Raw genomic sequence first — 16,526 nt, forward strand, 5'->3', positions numbered from 1 at the left:
CCTGACGCTGCAATAAACCAAAAGAGACTCCTCTCTCTCCAACCGAGAGAAAGCAGCTTGGCTATTTGAGATGACTAAGTAGTAAAATAACAGCGTTGCCTTTTCCAGTAGTTTGCTCAATCAGTATTAGCTAAGTTGTTAAAAAAAGAATATTGGAGACTGATTTCTATGGGGAAATCATTTTCTTCAGCCCTATTCAGCCAGTAATTAAGAGGGTGCCTTTCCATCTGATCCTTTAATTATGTTTCATTTTTACATGTAATTATGATTTCCTCACAAAGACTTCATTCTTCAGAGTCCTCTTTTCAATCATGTACTGGAGTTTTAGTTTAAATAATCTTTCTGAGAGCACAGATCCCCTTTGTGAAGGCCAATTCAAATTAAGCCATTTAAAAATTAATTACCACATGTATTCTCCACAACGGTCTGTGCACACTTATTCCCTTATAAATCAGCTGTTGTGTCCGTTATGTGTTACAGCCTCGTTTAACAGGTTACAAGCAGCAATATATTGAATTTCTGTAGCATACTTACACTTCCCAGTCTGGTCTGCCACTCGCCGAGCGAATTTTGCCAGCTCTCATTGGATGACCTTTTGGCATGGGGAGAGAAAAAAAATCCCTTTCAGTTTACCTGAAGAGAATTTTTTAAGAGAAATTTGTAAGCTACGGTTACTTACCAGTTGTGGGTACTGATCGTCCTCGGTACCCCAGAAGACTCGGCAATGCTGGCCGTCTCAGTGCAGGAACCTGATAGCCCTTGTGAATCAGTGCAAACAGTTGGAAAATAAGCTCTACTAAAACACAAGAATCACTGCATATGGTGAAAGAAAACCTACCTTCTCTTCCCAGAAACCAGGGGTTGACAGGGGGGAAGATTGGGGACGTCCTGTGGCAGCCACCAGCACAGCAGGAGGGTTCAGAGCCACACGTGTTGGTGGAGGTGCTGGTGGCTGCTGCTGCTGCTGCTGCTGCCTGTGCATATGGATCCTCTGTGCATAACCAGTTCCATTTCTGAAGTTGTTCACAGCCTAGAGGCAGAAAAACATTTACAAAGAGGTAACATGAACCTTCTGTAACTCTAGAAACAAAAGCCTCCACAGAGTAAAATTACTTGTGTATTCCCATATATACTATCCATCCTAAAATAAACCAACATATGGATATATTCAGATTAGATCTAAGGAAGAAATTCTTCCCTGTGAGGGTGGTGAGGCCCTGACACAGGTTGCCCAGAGAAGCTGTGGCTGCCCCCTCCCTGGAAGGGTTCAAGGCCAGGTTGGACGGGCCTTTGGGCAACCTGGGCTAGTGGAAGGTGTCCCTGCCTGGGGCAGGGGGGTTGGGACTGGATGGGCTTTAAGTTCCCTTCCAAGCCAAACCCTTCGGTGATACATGAACGCATCCCATTAAACACTGACATTAATGATTGGTAACTCAGAGTATCTATATGTAAAGTACTTCAGTGTTAACCTTGAATTTGAAACTGAGGCAATCCTGTTAAGCTTCTGGTAAAATGTGCTGTTGGGGTACAAGCTTTGTGGAGAAATCCTCTTGCACCCCGGCGCCAGAGTAAACGTAACTGCTTTGTAACTCTATTCGAGTTGTAGAGTCTGTTTCTGTGAATCAGGTCAAACAGAAATTCTGGGGTAAAACTGGGGGATTTGGTGGTCAAACATCGATCTGGAGACCAAGGGCCATTTTGGGGTGAAAAGGGGGGGTTTGGGAACAGGGGGACTCACCCCGCAGCACCCAGGTGAGGGTGGCCCCGGTGATGGTGGAGGCGCCGTCCCCCACTCCCACGGCGTCCCAGCACTGGTACTGGAGGAAGTCGGTGCTGACGCTCTTGGGGTACCCCTGGAGCAGCAGCACCCGTGGGGGGGGGTGGGGGACAGGTACCCCTGGGACACCCAGGAATCCCAAATCCCCCCTGCAACCCACCCAAACTGCATTTGCCACCCCCAGGTCCCCCCAAAACACCCTCACCCCCCCCAACCCCCCCCAACCTAATGACTGCCCCCCCAGATCCTATTGTCCCCCCAGTTCTCCATTTTACCCCTCCAAAACCCCAAATAACTACCCCGGGACCCTACCAGCCCACCCCCAGGACTTTCCTAAGTCTCATTACCCCCCCAGGAGACCCCCAGTACCCCAGTAACACCCCCCAAGCACCAAGACCCCCCCCAGACCCAAATACCTCCCTCACGACACCCCCAGGACCCCAATACCTCTCCCAGAACCCCCACCAGGATGTCACCAATCCACCCCCCTCAGACACCAATATCTCCCTCAAGACCCCCCCAAGGACCCCAATAACCATCCCAAACCCCTCCAGGACCCCCACCCACCCACAACTCCATTACAATGCCTCTAGGATTCAAATAACCCCCCAGGACACCAATAACCCCCACAACTCCCACAGAACCCCAGTAACACCCCCCCCAATAATCCCCCCGGGTCCCCAATCCCCCCCTCACAGCACAGGCAGGAGTGTGGGCAGGTGCTGGGCGGGGACAACATGCTGCAGCCCCCCCGGGGGTCCCCCTGGCTCCCACAGGGCCTACTTCCTGCTGACAGTCTGCGAGGGCTTATGGTCTGCAGTGAGGCGGCCTAGGCAGGAGGTCCTCCAGCTCTCTGTGGTCTGCACTGAGAGAGTTCCCATGCAGAGGTCTGGTCAACACAGCAAGTGGGAATTCCTCCTTTTAAAACACTCGCTTTGTTCTGGATGGCTGAAGAATTTTTCTCCTGCAAAGGTGGCACCAGCACCAGCACCAGCAGCACCAGCACCAGCAGCACCAGCAGCACCAGCACCAGCACCAGCACCAGTGGTGGTGGCTCCGGCCTAGCAGTAGGTGAGTGCAGGGGCTGGGGCCGATTTCCCTGGAGGGGGTGGTGGGATAGCTGGGGAAGGGGAAGCTTTGGTCTAAAAACCCAAACTTTTTCATGGTTCTGATTTTTTTGAAAAAAAATGTTTGTTGTCACAGTTCAGGCTGTTCAGACGTTCTGATGTGTGACTGTGCTTGTCCTTTTACCTTGAACTTGGTGGGTCTTTGCTGTCTGTAAGGGTCTGTTGTGTCTGCGGGGTTTATCTGTCAGGTTACCCCAGGGAAAGTGAGTTTTAGCCCTTTATTTTTACTTCAAGTGTGAAAGAAGTGATGCATTTAATATTTTCTGCTCTCTGTGGTGATTTGGGTTGGGTGGGTTCAATCTGATGAAACACCTCAGAGTGGTGCTTCAGAGGGTGCCAGTCACCAGAGCCAAGAGGTGCTGATCAGAAACCGGCATTAAGCCCGGGGGCAAGAGCTGGCCCAGGTGGGCTCTTGCCTTCTGGCTGTGGGACAGTTTTTCCCAGCTCGGGGGTGCTGGGAGAGATGTGGGGGGGGGTGAGCAGGGGGGTGTGCTGGAGCCCAGCCCCTTTGCAGAGTCCTGCTGCTCCTCTGGCTTTCTGGACAAAGCTCAGTTTCTGTGCAGAGCTTCTAATTTGCACCTTTCCCAAAAGACAAATCCTGTTTTGTTTCAAGTTGGAACGACCCTGCTCTGCTTTCAGAAAAGAATCTCTTGACATCTGCAGGCAGAGCAGAAGTCTCACACAATGAAGGTACAAGAAGTAATTGAAAAGTAATCAAAGGACAAGTTTCTGTGTGCTGGGTTCCTGGGAGTGCTTCTGGTTGCGAAATCCGGCAGCACCACTTGCTCTCAGACTGCAAACAGCCGGCAGAGCTCCTGCCGTGGGTGGCACTGCTTCAGCCTCCCCCGTCAGCTGCTCCTTCATCTCCACCTCTCTGCTCTGCACCAGCTCTGCATAAAATAGTCCCTTTTCACTGCATGTAGCTGTGGATTGCTGTAAACGTGATGTAACTGGTTGCCACCGTGTTTCTTTGCAAGCTTGTCCCGCCCGATGTGCTGTCGGTCTGCAGATCGTCACCTCGTTCCTAGGTGAGTGTTGGGGCTTCTCCTGGGGTCTCCTGTGCATCTTCTTAAATGTTGACAAAATGCCTGTGTGGAAATAGAATTAATCATGAGAATAATTGCTAAGGAAGAATTAATCAAGATTTAAACAAAACCAGGCTCCTGTCCAGAACACCGGTGTAGTTCACCTTGCCTGTTTTTTCTTCTTGTCGCTTTCAAGCTCCTGTTCAGTTCTGCTCTGCCCTGCATTTCTGCTTGTTCTCATCCCAATTTCATGTAGCCAGGCAGACCGATTTCCTCCTCCTCCTTTTCTCTGGTTTTCTCCCTGTGAAATCTGTTTTCTGTAACTGCCTGGTCTTCATGGAAACACATTTAAAAACTGCTCTCGCAGGTTCCCCCCTTTCAGGAGGTGCCTGTGGCTGCAGGGATGCCGTGCGAAGCAGGTGGGACAGGGCTGGTGTCTGCTCCGGGTCGGGGTTTGCACCCCTCGGGTGCTGCAGAGAGGCAGGGTGCTGTGGGCTCGCGGCGGTAGCTCGGGGTTGGAGCAGAACCTGGTCTTTGGGGAAAACGTCTGTAGATCAGTACTGAAACAGTCATGAAATACTGTGATTAAGCATCCCTAAGCTGAATTCTGCAACTTCCTGAATACCACAAAAGCAGACCCATGGTAGTTCTTTGCTTGTCTGCATGGATGGCTGCAAAGTCTGGCCTTCCTGCAGAGGGTATTCCTAATTTGTGGGAAGAGAAGAGGAGGACTGACTTGAGTCAAAGTTGGCTCTGTGTGAATGAGGAATAATTTCCATTTTGCTGTCTTAGCTACCTTGCACCTCCTCACTGTGTGTCTGAGCACGTGCCATCTTGACTTAACCAAAGCAGACAAAAGTCTCAGAAATGACTGTGCTGCATCCTAAAAGGATAGTGCATGTTCTGACTTCTTGTATGGGGTGAAATTGCTACCGTCCAGTGAAGCTGCTGGTGTGTTCTCTTGAAGCAGAAGCTGGTGATTCTTAGCGTGCAAATTTCCAGCAAGATGTAGAGATGTTTCTGTATTCGAACTTGTGTGTCTTTTGGGGACACACCTTCCCACATCAGGAGGACTGTGCTTTGGACTTTTCCTTACTTTGGTGCCAAAAGCAGCAAAGCTCTTTGCCTTTAGAAGTGCTCAGCTAATTATTAAGAATATATCAGTAAAAGGAATGGTTATTCTCTTTTCCCTTATTGACGTTTTTCCTTTTGTATTTCCTTTTCTGTTGTTCAGTTCTTTACTTTCTTCACAGGAAAGTGCTGTGCTGACTTATTCCCTGCTGCCTGTAGAAGGGCTCGGGCTCGCTCTTAGTTTTTGGGCTCTGCTTAGCCATAGAAGTTGGAAAGAGGAGACCAACTTCCCAGTGTAGTGACAGTCTGGGGAAGAATTGGCAATTGGAGAAATTCTTCACGGAAGGGAGCATGTTCTTTGTCCTTTTAAAAACGAGCTGTAGTGTTTCTAGACAGACTCATCTCCTTGAAGTGAATAAAGACAAAAACCAGGATGTGTGTTATCGAGGTGTTGCAGTAGAGACGGACACAACAAACATCAGATTGTGTGAAATGACCAAAATGGCTGCAAAAGCCCCTTTATTGTTCTAACAAGCCTTTTTATAACCTTCTGCAAAGTAGGTGTTCATACAGGATTGGTTTACTTTAGTAACTAACAGTTCACGATTGGGTGATAGTTTCTCGCCTGAATCGTCAGGACAGTTCTTCTTATCTTAGTTCTCTAATCTTGTTTCCATGGCACTTCTCAGGACTTTCTGGCCTCTCATGGATACACTGGAATCTCGTCAAGGTTAAATTCTTCTTCAGTTAGACTAGAGGCAGACCCGCTGCCTCCCCCGACAATGAAATCTTTCCTTCTGCATTTTTGCAGCTTATCTGGGAATCTTCAGCAGTTAATTCTGTGCTGAAGTTTCCCATCTCTCTGGTTTTAAGGGTATTCTCCTCTTTTATGTTTGCTCTTTGGCTTTTAGCCAATGCTGGAATGAAATGTAGCAATTTCAGTATAATTATCTTGGGGGAGGTTTGGTTTTGTGTGTTGTTTGTTCTAACACTTATAACACTTATAACCTTATGAGCTTCAATAAGGCCAAATGCCGGGTGCTGCACTTGGGCCACAACAACCCCCAGCAGCGCTACAGGCTTGGGGAGGAGTGGCTGGAGAGCTGCCAGTCAGAGAGGGACCTGGGGGTGTTGATTGACAGCTGGCTGAACATGAGCCAGCAGTGTGCCCAGGTGGCCAAGAAGGCCAATGCCATCCTGGCTTGTATCAGCAATAGCGTGGCCAGCAGGGACAGGGAAGTGATCTTGCCCCTGTACTTGGCACTGGTGAGGCCGCACCTCGATGACTGTGTTCAGTTTTGGGCCCCTCACTACAAAAAGGACATTGAAACACTTGAGTGTGTCCAAAGAAGGGCAACGAAGCTGGTGAAGGGCCTGGAGCACATGTCGTAGGAGGAGCGGCTGAGGGAACTGGGGGGGTTTAGTCTGGAGAAGAGGAGGCTGAGGGGAGACCTTATTACCCTCTACAACTACCTGAAAGGAGGTTGCAGAGAGCTGGGGATGAGCCTCTTTAACCAAATAACAAGCGATAGGACAAGAGGTAATGGCCTCAAGTTGCGCTGGGGGAGGTTTAGACTGGATACTAGGAAACATTTCTTTACAGAACGGGTTGTTAGGCGTTGGAATGGGCTGCCCACGGAGGTGGTGGAGTCCCCATCCCTGGAGGTGTTTAAGAGTAAGGTTGACTTAGCGCTGAGGGATATGGTGTAGTTGGGAACTGTCAGTGCTAGGTTAACGGTTGGACTGGATGATCTTCAAGGTCCTTTCCAACCTGGACGATTCTGTGATTCTGTGAACACAGGTTATTTGTACCCCTGATTTGTTTTATAGAACTTGGTGTAGAACCTCCTGTTTGCTATTTTTTGTTTTGCATCTCTGGATGGGAAGTTGTTGCTGTCTAATCTGAGAGCGCTGCTGCCCTAGGACTGTGGGTCAGGATATTTTGTTTGCTGTTTTGTCTACCAGAAAAAAATCTTCAAAAATCTTAAAGAATATGTAAATAACAATAGTTTTGATGTTACAGAGTGTGTGTCAGTCTCACAGTTGCTGTGTCAAGTCGCTGGGATGTGGCAGGCTGTGGGTGAGGATCTGTTGCCCCTCGGGCCATGCCCCACCAGAGAGGTGACCAAACCACCGCCACGCCGTGCTGTGGGGACAGGTGGGTCCTTCAGGCACCCTGGGCCCAGTGGTGACCCAATGAAGCTGTTGCTACCACCAAAGCTGCGCTTCACCCTGGAGCCTCTGCGGAGCGGGGCTGTTAAGCCAATAGCCGCACCCCGAGCTCACAGGGCACACACAAACTCCCGTAGCCCTCAGCAGAGGCAGCCGGCATGCCGGGCCTGTGGAGCCTGAGGGGCCTGAGGGGCTGAGGCCCAGGTGCCGCTCTGGCCGAGGGGGCCCGCGTGCTCTGCAGCGTTGGCTGTCCTGATTCGCCGGGGAACCCGAAGGCCACCTGAAGGCCCTGGCAGGGATTTCCAGGGTGTTTGTGTTCAGTTTTATGATATCTTGGGGCTACTGTGCTCGAGGGTTATGGGGTGGCAGGGTTATGGGGTGGCAGGGTTATGGTATGCCAGAGGTTAAGCAAGTTAGGATTAAAGTGTGTTATTGTTATGGACCAGATCTGGGTTTGTTGGCCCTGAGTTCCTGGGGTTAGGTTATTTTTACCTTATGTTCTGTGTGGTCTTTTTTTGTGGAGACTCCTTTTTTAGCTTGGCTTTTTAGGGATTGGATAGGGACCTTTGCTTTGTGTATGATGTGTCTTCTGGTTGATTTTTTGCTGTTTTGGTGGATTGTGTTGTTTTCTGTCTTGAAACCATCATCTCTGGCCTACTATGTCTACAACAGGTCGGGCAGTGTCCCTTCTGGTGCGGTCCCACTCATTTCTGGTGAGTTGGTAGGTGGGTGGGTGTGGAGAACTTGCGGTTCATGGAGAGTGACTGCCGGACGACTAATGGGCAATTCTGGGAAGGGCTGAGAGGACTTGTGGCCCCTAGATAATGACTGCCAGAGGACTAAGGGTGCTTCTCAGTTTATGTGAATTTCCAAATTCATGATCATTTCTCCTGCCTTGAGGAAGAGGCATGGGAAGACACCAGCCACACGGAAGGGCGAGGGTTTCCCCAAGGGTATGTGGCTTTTTGTTTTTTGCTTTTGAGTAAGAAACCTGCAAAGAGGCTGCTATCGTTAAGTTTAGTGACATTTCGAAATGTCCTGGACTGAGTATCGCATGCCTTGAAACATTGCTGAAAAAATGGTGGAGGTTTGTCTGTGTCTTCTGGATGCTTCGGGTTTGAGCGTCTGCTCATGGCGGTGACTTCATACAGCACTTAGCTCCTGTCTCAAGGCACAACATGTGCTTAGGGTGAGGCTCACCATCCATGACAGTGGATGTGAATCTGTATTTCAAGTAGATTTCTTGGCCATTTTGATTTGGATGGCACAATTTCTTGTCAGATCTGATTTGATCATCCTTGGTTTTGCCTCTTCACGTGGCTGGAGAAGAGCTTGTAGGAGGAGCAGGAGAAGGGTCAGTGCTGCCGTTTCTGCATTGGTGCTGGAGTTATCAGGGTTAACTTCCTTCCGCAGTTTCTTTGCAGGTATCTCTAAGCCACTTGTCTGTTTTGTGAGGGACTTCACAGGAGACCGTTTGTTCTTCATTAGTGCCCCAGAGGTTTACCTGTCATTTTTTGTTTGTTTGTTTGCCCGTTTGCTTTTTATTTGCAGTGTTTGATTTAAAAAGCTTATTGTAGCTCTTTGGACTCCTCTCATTACAGGAAGTCTCTAGGATTTCTACCCAGGAGTGAGATGCCCAGAAAAGACTGTCCTTGTGCACTGCTGTCAGCCTTCAGTCTAGAGAAGTATCTCGTAGTGGTGTCTGTTTAATGGTCAGTGTAACTCAAATGCATCTTAAGTGGGGACCCTTTGGAGTAGAGAATGTGAGAAACACTTCAATGGTATGCATCTAGTGAGGATGCGAGTACATGCTTAAACGTGCTTTTTTTGGTTGTTTTTGCATTCTTTGGCAGGATTTACTTAAAGTCTACTTCAGCAGAATAAGAAGAAATCACTTCTGATTTCTGTGTCTGACTAAAAGAACTCACCTGCTCATACAGAGAACTGATGTGCAGAGCCATTTTCTGTCGTTACTGGGTACCGCATCTGACGTGTCGTGCTTTCCCTGCACGTAGGGTGGTGGTTTGTGTGTGGCACTGGTCTGTGCTGCTGGGTCCACATCCCTATTGGTTGCCAGATGCAAGGCAAAGGGCTTCTCCTCATTAGAAATTACTTGTCAAATTTCAGAAACCATCTACATAAAAACGAAGCTTCCTAATCTCTTTGTGCACTAAGTAGAGAAGCGGTGCGGGGGTTTCAGGGCAGTGCCTGTGAAAGAGCCTTTAGGAGATCCCGTCCCTTGACTCTCGGATTGAGAGTCTGAGAAAGTCATGGGTGTTTTGGTGTTCACTAAAGGAGGCTTTTTTTCTTTTGTAGCTTACGTAGCTTATGTTTCTTATGTAGGAGAGTTGTGAGGCTGGGAGGAAAGACTGTGGGTAGGAGGGAATGTGCCTAGTTACATATCAAAGGAAGATAAAATAAATATCTAAGTAAGGTCCAGCGTAACTATTCAGAGTTTTGGCTGTTTAAATGTTGACCTGAGCTTTCACCAAAATGGATTTGCTTGCACTTCTCTTCTAGTTTGTGTGTAGGTACAGGAAAGAAGGCAGCAGATGTACACACAATCTAAAACCCCCTTGTGTTGCCAGCAATAAAGGTGCCTCTCGGCTGGGAGCCCAAGAAGGACCCTGTGTTACAATTCTTGATTCCTTATATGCAGTCTTAAGGCTACTCACATACTCATTTTTACAGTCTAAAAAAACTATTGGCCTCAGCCATGACATCACTTGTTATCATTCACTTTTGAGTATTTGTCCACACGCCCCCCGTGCAAGCACGCTTAATGCACGTTAGCTCAGTTTGCACTGTTTTGTTGCATCTTTGCCACTTTCAGCGGTTTCTGTCTGGTTTCTTCTAACAATAGACCCACTTGTATAGGCGATGTCACAGTCAGCCAAGTTCTCTTGCACATGTATTCGAAGCCGTCTTTATATAGGAGCTGTTTCTTATGTGCCACACTCTGCTGGTCAGCTTTTTCACCAGGACTATTTCAAAGCCTACACAACAGGACACAACTGCTGCCTGGCAAGTTTTCTTTATATCCCCCAGGATCTCGATGGTGATAACGCCATTTATACCTTTCCATGGGAGACAGGGAGGACCGAAGCTCTTGTATCCCAGCCTGGCTTGATCTGGGAAGGCAAACTGAAAAGCACGTGGTGGTCACAGACACTTCTGTCCTGGGCTGTGAGCTGTGCGGATGCCAGCAGAAAGCTTTGGGAACACTTTGCCCGTACGCCAAAGCGTTCCTGCTGCTGCCCCAAGCGTCACCAGCCCAAGCCCTGACATCCACAGACCCGTGTTTGATGCCAGCAGGGCAGGGGAAGGTGGAGTTGCCTCCTCTCCCACAGGAGGCTGCAAGCGTTGGAGCAGGCATGCTCTGGTGGGCACAGACCAGGTGCCTTTGCTGTCCCCAGGCCCTCATGAGGGTCTGGTGCTCATGGACAGCCCCATCTCTGTTGACAGCCTTTCCTAAATGGGGATTTGGAGAAGTGGGAGTTGTTTCTCCTGCCTGGTGGGTGCACGCACCAGGGCTTTGCTGTCAGAGAAGCAAGTGGGGAGTGATCCTGGTTGGATGCAGCTCCCTTGGCAGATGCTTGTTCCCCTCTTTTGGTCCCTGATTTGTGCCTTCCCCCCACCCAGGCTGTGCTGCCGTCTTTTGGGAAATGGGGGTACTGAGGGCAGATGGTTTTACCACAGCTGGGAAGTTCCATCCTTCCTGGTTGTCGCAGTTGCAGGTTTTCAAACAAGCCAGCAAAGAAGTATTGTAAGGAAATGTGCTCAAGGGAAGTGCAGGGTTGAGCTTGGATTGCTCTCTGTGTGGATTGTGTCTGTCCTCAACCATGCACACAGTAACTTTTGGACAGGGAATGTGACTGTTCCAGGCTTAAGTGAGCAATCAGGATTCTTTTTTTTTGGCAATCAGGTGGAAATGTGCGGTTGGAGCCTTCTTGGTTGCTTATCCTTTGATTTCAGTGCCCTCCTCTAGTACAAATCTTGCAGGGTTTTTGCCAAGGTGTAAAAATTAAAGGGATAAATCAAATCTCTGTCACCCACATACATACCTCCCCCCGCCTCAAGGTGAACAGACAAAATCTCTGGGGGTGCACTGTTTTATTAAACATGTGTCAGGTACCCAGCATCAGGGGAGTTGTGTACAGGGAATGGCTGCACATGCCTGGGGCTTGACCAGTGTCACCTGGAAGAGAAAAATAAAAAAAAGGTGACCATGGGGACTTGTTATCAAGTATGTCTATTTGTAATTTCTCATGGTACATTGCTGTACAGGGGCCTTGAAAAATTTAGCTCGCAATACTTCCTTCTCTCCTCCCCCTCCTTCTCCTCTTGATCATCTTCCTCTACCTCCTGTTCCTACTCCTCTTCATTTTCATTCTTTTACCCTTCTCCTCCTCCTTCTGTCGTTATGCTTGTTGTTGCTGTAGTGGTCCTCATCCTCCTTCTCTTCCACTCCCTTTCCACTCCTCCTCCACAACTTCATCCTAATCCCCTTTCTCCCATTAGTCATCCTTATTCTCCTGTTCATCCTCTTGCTCATCCTCTTCTTGCTTCTTCTCCTCCTTCTTGTCCTCTTTCTCCCCTGCCTCCTCCACTGCCTCCTCTTTGTTCTGTTCCTCTTCACCCTGTATGCCACCCTCCTCTTTCTTCTTGTCTTCTTCCTACTCATATTCCCACTCCTCTTCATTCTCCTTCTCCTTTTCCTTCCTTCTTCTCTTTCTACCTCCTCCTGCTTCTCATCCCACTCCTCTTCCTCCTGTTTCTTCCTCTTCTTTTTCATGTTTGTCCTCTTCCTCCTGTTCTGTATCTTGTTCTTCTATTTCCTGTTCCTCCTCCTGCTCACCTTTCTTCTCTTCCTACTCTTCCTCCTGCTTCTCATCTTGGGCCACCTTTTCCTCTTCTGACTGTTCCTTGTGTTCCTCCTCCACTGCTTCTTTCTCCTCCTCTTGCTCCTCCTCATGTTCTTCCTCTTTCTTCTTGTCTTTCTCTTCTTCCTCGTCCTCATTCTGTTTCTGTGTTGCTCATCCTCTTCATCCCTCTCCTCCTCCTCCTGCCATCCACCAGTTCATCCTGTCTGTCTTCCTTCTTTTTACCCCCCTCCCATTTGTCTTGTTAATTCTCTGTGACAGGGTCATCACAACCTGGTTGGCTGGGTGCCTGGGACTCAGTGATAGATGAAGGGTTTCCCCATTTAGAAGTGGGTTTCCATATGATCTTTTCTGGTGTCAATGTGAGAAAAATGACAGGCTGACAGTGGGGGTTTTAAAGGGTCTGTGGGTTGGAGAGAGCAGGAGAATGAGCTCATTTCACTGGGCATCCAGTGGGTACCTGCCCACTGTTAAAGCATCATTATTTAAGTGCTGTTAGCTTTGGGTCTGTAGGGCAGGTGGAAGACCCAGGCAACTCTGTGAGGTTCACACCATTCCTGTACAATTTTGTGTTGTATCAAGGCAGAAGAACTCTGCCCCACAGAAGGGAAAGGTGCCATTTGTCATTTTCTCCACAAATTAGCCCTTGGAAGAAGAGAGGGAAAACGTGCTGTTTGATTTTATAGATGGTGCTGTGTGTGCTGCTGTGCTTCCCTGTTCTGTGACAGGGTCATCACAGCCTGGCCCGTAAAGAGGGAAGATGTTGTCCTGGTGCCCAGGAGCCTTGAGGCTGATAAGGAAGGGGAGGAGAAATCTGCCTGGTGCACAGGACCTGATGAGGAGGGGGAAGGGGACTGACACATCACCAGCTTCATCACAGAGCATGGCCATTTGCCTCAGAAAATGGCATTGGTTGTGCTGACCATATTGTCAGGGATCAGGAGCACGGGGTATCCATCACAAGTGCAATTGTTAATTGCCTTTCGTAAGTCCTGGGATGGCAGCAGTGCGGGGCCCAAACACCAGGATAGGCTTGAGGCCACTGCTGTTGTCATCTTTGTCCCAGGCAAAACACAAGCGGAGACATCTCCGTCCTGCAGCTTCTCTGAAGGGAGTGCAGTAGCTCTTGCCCGTTCCCAAGGCACTGGGTGGCTCCAGCCCATTACAGCATCAGAGTCAGTATAAACTGTGCTGGCTGCAGCTTCAAAGGCTTGGGTGAGGGTCAGGGACTCAGCTCATTGGGCAGAACCTTTTATTTCCTCAGTTAACTCTGCTTTTCCATCTGCAGAAATGGCTGTGGATTTACCAAACTAAACACCATTTTTCATTTCTGTCTGTAAACCATACTCCTCAAGTATTACTGGGGTCAAAAGGGGGAGCATCTTGCACGGGGGATGATGGCACATCGCTCTCACATTCTTGAGGCAGTCCTATTCGAGTTACAGATTCAGTGGGAGTCCTTCTGGAACGATCATTTCCTGAGAGGACAGCATGATGATGGAGGTGAAGTGTCCCGTGCTGAATGGTAGGCTTCTGGGCCACCCCTAGGGGCAATTCTCAGCCTTTGAGAATGACTTTCAGAATGGGGAGAGGGGTATTGTCACGAAAATTTTGCAACTGGCCCATGCCGTCCGAGAAGAGAGGCTAGGACACAGAGTATAGAATTACAAGAGTAATTCTCTATTCATGTGCATGAGGTGTCCCAGTGAAACTGGGGCACCCCAAATGCAGTTTCACACACAGTTCTTACTCCTTTCAGGCATTCAGGTACAACATGATTTGTCCAATCATTACTTAACACGCTGTCATGGTTTAACCCCAGTCAGCAACTAAGCACCATGCAGCCACTCGCTTACTCCTCTCCCCTGCCACTGGGATGGGGAGGAGAATCAAAAAAAAAGTAAAACTCGTGGGTTGAGAGAAGAACAGTTTAATAACTAAAATAAAATTTAATAATAATTTTTTAAAAAATGAAAAGGAATATAACAAAGAGAGAAATAAAACCCAAGAAAAGACAAGTGATGCACAATGTAATTGCTCACCACCCGCTGACCGATGCCTGAGGAGTGATCCACTCCTCCTGGCCGCCACTCCCCCCTCCTGTTTATATACTGAGCATGACATCCTCCTATGGTATGGAATAGCCCTTGGGGTAGTTCGAGTGAGCTCTCCTGGCCACGCTCCTGACACATCCTGCTCAGATGAGGGAGACAAGTGACTCAGATTTGTAAATCTCCAACAGAGCGGACAACAGTGAGACAAGTCTCAAAGTCCAAACATTTATTAACTTCCCACAAGGTACTAACTGGATACATGATAATTGGCTAAGCATATAATGAGTTGTGGCAAGCAATAAGTATGCCTTGCATTTCTTAATGGTAGTGAAGGAAAAGGGGAAAAAGGAAAGGAGGGAGATGGAGGGAATAGAGGAACAGAGATCACCGGTCTGGGTTCCTGCATCGATCCCACCAGCGAGGATTCCAGGAGGCAGCCGTCTTCTTCACTTCACTGCACTGTCCATGGCCCACCCCTACCCCCCCTTTTCCTCCCCCTCGATTTATACACACTTTCCTTGGGTCTGTCCCCTAGGTCGACCCACATACCTACGTATCCCATGGATGGGGAGGGGTAAGGTGTTTCATGGGATGGTGTAATTAGCACGATCATGTTAGCCTTTGTTAGCATATTGAGGGGTGTTAACTTTAATATGCATTTCGTGGATAATGAAGCAAAGGTCATTCACTGGACAGATGGCCCTTGAAACTTGACCAGGTGCCCCAGAGCAGAGCTGTCCTGTCTCCACAGGGCTCCCCCCTCCAGCCGCATCCTGTGTTATTGGGGCAGCCTTATCAGCTTTGACCTCCACACCACCCACCCTGGGACTGTAGTTTCATTACTTGCAAGTGTTTGAGACATTCCTTAGCTCGGAGGGCCTACACTCCCCCTGCTAACTTTTATCTCTTTCCCAGGCTGTTTTTCTCAGTCCTTGTTTCTCACAGGCCTGTTTCTTTCAGGACCTGTTTTTTACAAGTTGTCTGTCACAGCTCCCTCCCACCTTCTTGTGCATCTGCTTGCTGACAGAACAAGGGAAACAGAAAAATCCTTAATTTAGGATAAGCACTACTTAGCAACAACTAGAACTTCAGTCTGTTATTAACATTATTCTCACACTAAATCCAAAGCACAGCACTGTAGCAGCTACTAGGAGAAAATTAACTCTATCCCAGCCAAAATACATACTGCTGTTTTACGAAGCAACTCTTAATTCTATGGCATCATCATCCATCTACTTCTTTCTTGATGTAGAGGTCCCTGGAGTTGGTCTTGCTGCAGTTCCTTATCTCTGATGCCAGATGAGGGGAGGGTTTCACCAAGGTGTCAGAGGGGCTGGGATGCTGCCATGATCTGGGTACCCAGGGGTATCCTTTCTTCTTCAGGGCGGGGGCTGTCCTTCTCCTTGCAATGAGCCAGGGTCCTTTAGTCATGCTGACTGAACCATGGCTATGCAGTATACAGTGTAAACTATATATATCTTCAGGAAGTTCATACAGTTTCATAATCTAAAGAGTAATTGGTACATTAGTTAAGAAATAAGATTCTCCTAACAGTCCCTCCTTTTCTTTTCACTGTCAGGGTCACACTACACTATCCATTACTTGAGTTATAAGTCGAGCGCATAAGGTAATACAACTCTGTAAACACACATATACAATTGCAAAGCAAAACAAAAGTGTGAATACAACAACCCAAATCCTTTTAGTTCACCTAAGTCCAGGAGCCAAGAGGTTACCCACCCAAGTAGATTTAGGGGACCTCCCTGCCTTACTTCATGTAATATTTGTAAATGAGTCTTTATTTTGTTTCTACCAATCGGTTTCATTTTTCTTGATTGACGTAAAAACCCACCAGCTGTTATTCAGTACTGCACATACTCTGTCCTGTACTTCTGAAAGGTGGTCTAGAGCTAATCGATTCTGTATCACCATTTGTGATAATAATTTGATTTCTTCCTGTGGGGCTGTAATACTATCTGTGCTTTCATGAATGCTTTTTCTAATTCTCTTGGCATATTTGCAATAGCTCTTTCTAGTTTTGCAAATTCTAGCTGTGGGATAAGAGGTGTTACAGACAAGTGGAAATTAGTGCCACGTTCTGTCAGAGGGCTGTAGCACTTTCCCCCAGATATCAGTAGTTAGGAGCTACAGAGGCAGAAGAGGTCCTGGTTCTAACCTGTGTGGATGGTATTAATGCACTTAAAATCCACTTTTCAGCTCAGGTTGAGGGTAAATCCTTGAATGCCATTTCTCCACCTGTCCTATATTGCCCTGGTTGTGTCAATGAGTACTATAATCTTCACAGAAATCTGAATCATGTCAATTATTTCCTGTAAAAGGGTTAGCGTGTGTGGGGTTTGGTTGTTCAGGTAAACCAGTAAGGTTCAGATCCAGGGTAGATGACCCAGAGCAATCAG

The sequence above is a fragment of the Strix aluco genome, chromosome Z (assembly GCF_031877795.1).
Source record: "Strix aluco isolate bStrAlu1 chromosome Z, bStrAlu1.hap1, whole genome shotgun sequence".
In the NCBI taxonomy this organism is placed as follows: domain Eukaryota; kingdom Metazoa; phylum Chordata; class Aves; order Strigiformes; family Strigidae; genus Strix; species Strix aluco.